Raw genomic sequence first — 5,356 nt, forward strand, 5'->3', positions numbered from 1 at the left:
CATTTCATTACAAAGAATTTCAAATTCTTCAAATAAATAAATCACCCTCTTGAATTGCCTCATCCAAACACACCCTGAAAAAAATGTGGAATTTGAAATACTTCTCACTCAACCTCACACTCTAGACTCAATCCCAAACGGACCCGACAAATTCGACAACCATGATAGGTTGGGCTGGCCACGCGATCAGAGGGATCAGACCGACCTGACGACACAAACGAGTCGAGTGGACTCGATGACCCAAACGGTTTGGGTGGGCGGGCCCGACGACCCAGACGGACGGGGTGACTTGATGACACATATGGGTCGAGCGGGCTTAACAACTCAAACAGGTCGGTCAAGCTCGACAACCATACCACCTAGGTAGGCCTGACGACTCAGACATGTCGGGTAGGCCCAACGACCCAGACATACCTATTGACCCGACAAGTCTGACCGACCCATTTCCAAATTTATCATGAACTTAAAACATAATTATGCCTAAAATAAATATTGATAAAATGAAATTTTATCTCACAAGATATTCAATTATTTTATCCAAACAAGAAATTGAAATGTAAGATATTTAAATTTCTTTATCCAAACAAGTTATTTAGAAAATAAAGGGAATTTAATTGCAAGCAATTCAAATACAATACATTTCAATTTTTCAGCATTGTTGAAATGCTTCATCCAAACACAAGGTTAACCAATTCTTTAATTTAATTATTTAGCTTGAATTCCAACACTAATTTTCAAGACTTCAATTATTAATATGTTGATGTCTTCAAGATATCATGTTTCCTTTTATAAATGAGTTCAAACTTGATTTTGAATTTTTCTCTTTGCTTCAATGTTCACAATTGTCTTGTTAAGGAAAATTTGTTCCATGTGCTTGTGCATTTGAATTGTTAGAGCAATAATATTTTGTACTTAATTAAACAGTTCGTTCGTCAAACATTTCCTAATTTTCATTTTATTTGAATGTTTGATTCAAAAGCTTTCTTCTTCCAAAATATAATTATCACAAAATAATTTTCTTGAATGTTATAGTTCGCATAATTAATTCTCCATTTTGAAAAATTAGATCAATATACAAGTTCTTGTGATCAATAAGAGATTAAAATCAATTAGCCATATTAAGTGTGTTCTAATCATTTAGTGTTAAATTGAGTTCTACTGTTTAGGTCGTCTAATACTTTGTATTACTTAAAGATTGGGGGGTCATGTAATGATTTAGGTATAATGCTCAAATCTAGTGATTACCATTTGTGTACTTGTCTAACACCTCGATTGTCTACTACGTAAACTTGTCTAATGCTAAGACTTGACATTTACATTAAATAGACTTCCTACTTATACTAACATACATATTTAAATATTAACCATTAAACATATGAAAGTATAAGTACATAACATATATTTTGATCTTCAAACCATATTCATCAACCACTAAAACTCATTATGTTATTAGAAGTTCTCTCTTAGTTAACATTACTACTTCACAAAAAAAATTATTAAATTTTTTCCTCATTTGATAATTTTTAATAGATTTTAACAAGAAGAAGAACGTGTTAGAAAAAGTAAAAGAAAAAGATATACATGTTTTCACAACTCATTTAAAAATTCAAACAATTAAGAAACAGAAAAATTATTATTAATTAAAATTTATATTTAATTTAATTGATGAATAGTTGAATATATAGCTAAGTTATTTTTTACTTAATACTTATTTTTATTCAAATAATTAGATTTAATATTAATAATTCTAACATTTATATCACAGGTAAAATTTTAATAAAATAAAAATACCAAAAAACTACTAACAATTAAATATCCTCAATATTGCTTTCTTAAATAACTTGAACTTCTGCAAATGAATAATTTTAATACTTAACTTTTTAAAATATAACTTTTCAGCTTTAAATATTTATTATATTATTATTTAACACTGCAAAATTTAAAATGAATACTATTTTAATTATAACGTGAAGAACTTACATAACCAGCCTTCAAAACTCTAAGAAATAAACAAGAGTAAATTTTTATTCCTAAACAGCAGATCATACATAAAGGTGTTATTAATTAATGAACATTGCAGGTACTACTATAAGTTTTATCTACATAACATCAATAAAAAAAAAATAGAATAAAGAAAAGAAGAAGCACACACACATACTCACAAATAGGTCACAGCTTTCGTGGCGCACTATATAAATGTCGGATCCACTGAGCAAAATCCACATGCAGTCAAAAACCACCAGCTTCAGGAATCAATTTCAACATTAACTTGTACCTCAACAAGATTCCACCGACATCAACACATTCATTCTGGTTTAGTGGTGCAAACAACACCCTTCTGCACATTAATCACATCCCAGTCATTTTCCAACTAATCACTTCCATAGCTTGTGGTGCACAAAACAATGCTGTCTCTTCATTTTCCACCAATATCATCATCACCATCGAATCAATCACCAATAATCTCTCATACATAACATTTAATCACATGCTATATGTATGGTCCATAAATAACGAATACCTAACTCCCAAAAAACATGTAAACATAAATGTTCCAGTGTAAGAAGGTTGCCAAATATCAGTTATAAATACCTTTATCGTGAGTTGCTTTTCTGCTCTCTGTGCTTTTCCTTTTTCAAGTGCTTGTTCCAACTGTCGAGTATCATGAACAAGTATACATCTTCGTCAATCCAAATCCTATGATCCTTTACAAGATTCGCTTAGTTATGGAACCATATGGAACTTAACTTGTGACAGAGGTTAATTACAAGAGTTAAGTATCCAACTTAGAGTAAAAAATCAGTTCATACAAACCAGAGTCTGTGTCCCAGATAGAATCTAAACTCAGTCCTTGATAAACCTGAAGTTGGCCTAAGAGTGCTTCATATAACTCATATAACTTAATCTTACACTCTTGCTTCAAATCTCATGCTATATGTTGTTGTTCTAATCCTCTCTCATGAACCTTCACGGGGAGGCCAAACCTAAAGGTGGCAGTGAGTCCAGGGGAGAAACGAGGGTTTCCACAAGATGCTTCCACCAACTCGATGTGGAACTTCCGAAGCAGTGAAAGTGCCACAGTTTTGAGCTCCATCAGAGCCATTTCCTTCCCCACACAAACCCTCAACCCTGCTTGAAAAACCGGGTACTTGAACGGACTTTCAGGGTGGAACACCCCATCCTTCAACCACCTTTCTGGTCTAAACTCTAAACAATCACAACCCCATATTTCCTCCAACCTTCCCATCGCGTAGGGATGGTAAGTAACCCTAGTTCCACTCTCTACTTTCGTCCCATCGGGTAACACATCCTCCTCCAAACAAAACTTTGAATCAAACTGAATCGGTGGAAACAGCCTCAGACTTTCATGCATCGCCGCTTGCAAATAGTGCAATTGCTTAAGCTCTTCGAAGCTCGTGAGATCCTCATGAGGCCCAATCACTCGATCTGCCTCCGCACGAATCTCCGATTCAACTTCTCGATGTTTCCCCAACAGATAAAAGAAGCTGGTGAGAGCCGAAGCCACTGTGTCACGACCCGCCAATAAGAAGCTCACAACAATGTCTCGTAAATACGTGTCGTCATCGTGGACCGTGCTCATGAACCGCGACAACAAGTCCTTGTTTTCAGAGAAACCCATTTCGCGCCTTTGCTTTATGACCTCTCTGGCCAACTGGTTAATCACTTCAACCGCTTCCCGAAGCCGTTTCTCGCTCCCCACATTGAAAAACCTCTTCACCTTCCACAGATAAGGCGACAACGCCATGGCTCTTTCCGCAGAGAGCTTCGACGCCAAGTCAAAGCAAACCGCGAACTCCGACATCGGCAGAGACTTCTCCAGACACTTGGGGTCCAACCCGAAGGAGAAACGGCAAATGCTGTCGAAGGAGAATCTCCGGAACACGTCCTGCAGGTCCAACACGACGCCGTTTGAGGCCGACGCGTGAAGGAGCGGGAGGAGTCTGTCGTGGATTTCGCTCTTGACGATTTCGAAGGCGAAGAAGGTTATGCCGTTGTTGTTGAGTTCGAGGGTGGCCATCTTCTTCTGGAAGCGCCAGGTGTCGCCATCGACGTTGAAGATTCCTTTGCCGAGGAAGTCGCCGAGGATGGTAGAGAAGGGTTTCCCCTTGGGAAAGTTGTGGAACCTGGTCTTGAGAATGTACTCGACGTTTTCCACGTTGGCCGTGATGGTGTTGCGGAGCACGTGGATGTGGATGGTTTTGGTCGGGGAGGTTCGGAGGAGGTGGGTGTACCAGTCGCAGAGGTTGTGGAAGTATTGGGACCAGCTTGAAGTGAGGTAGGCCTGGCACGTTTCGCAGCTGCATAGGATGTTCTTTCGGCGAGAAAAACGTGCGATTGCGATGAGAAGAAGGAGGATGGTGAGGGAGAGGAGAAGAGAAGAGAAATAGATGTTGTTGGTGAAAAACTGCAACGAGGGTTGGAGTTCCATTGATGGAAGATTGACGATGAAGGAGAGAAAGTATGAAGAGATATGCAACCGAGAGGGGACAAGTGGGATTGGCGTTTGCTACAATCCTTATTTATTCTTTGGATCACTTTTCATCACATCATCTTCATTTCTTCTTTTTCCAACCTAAACTTTATCAAGAAAAATACAATATATATGGAATTGAAATACTTCTAATTTTTGCAAATTAACTTCAGTTTAGTATTTATCCAAAATTATCCATCAAAATAATGGAAACACTTGTCAAGTTTAAGTTTGTGAATAGAGACTCTTTTACCAATTAAAAAAAAAAAACCTCTTCCACCTCCATAAATAGTGCTAATTATTTGCCACGTGTGAAATTTTCAGTTTACAGGACTTTTGACCCTCGGGAATAAGTATAATAAATAGTCAAATTGATAAAGTATTCATATATTTTGTTTAGAGATGTAATTAAATATGTGTTTTGATCTTTACTAATTAACATATATTTTTATTAAGAGAATATTTGAAACTAATATATTAACATGTGGGACTCAAGAAGGGATGTTAAACAAACTTTTGCACATAGGTATTTTATGGACCTATATTTCAATTTTGATAAAAAAATTTCATATTAATTAGATATGAATATGAGTATACTCAATATTTTATATTAGATATAATGACGAGAATAAGTTTATAAATATCCACTCCATTCTTGTCGGTTCCATGTTTATACTCTTTTTTATTTTAAATTATTAAAACATCCTTAAATTATTAGGTAGTTGAAAAGACTTATTTTATTGTTTTGTTTGGTCTTTTATTTTGTTTGGTTCTTTGATATTTTCAATTCTATCTCTATAGTTTAATTCATTTAATATCTCCCATGTTAACTCAAGTACCTAAGGTACTTTTCCTCCCTTATAA

At 35.9% G+C, this 5,356-nt stretch overlaps 1 pseudogene across 1 annotated transcript; it reads right to left on the minus strand.

The window, feature by feature from the left end:
* Positions 1-2,007: 2,007 nt before the first annotated feature.
* Positions 2,008-4,574, minus strand: LOC114190501 (cytochrome P450 94C1 pseudogene; annotated as a pseudogene). Its single transcript, XR_014996620.1, has 2 exons — positions 2,593-4,574; positions 2,008-2,338 (listed from the first exon to the last, which is right to left on the minus strand). The product of XR_014996620.1 is annotated as a cytochrome P450 94C1 pseudogene (transcript).
* Between the last annotated feature and the right edge of the window lie 782 nt (positions 4,575-5,356).

This window comes from Vigna unguiculata, chromosome 7, assembly GCF_037176805.1.
Source record: "Vigna unguiculata cultivar grain cowpea cultivar isolate G323 ecotype 2 chromosome 7, ASM3717680v1, whole genome shotgun sequence".
NCBI classification, from domain to species: Eukaryota; Viridiplantae; Streptophyta; class Magnoliopsida; order Fabales; family Fabaceae; genus Vigna; species Vigna unguiculata.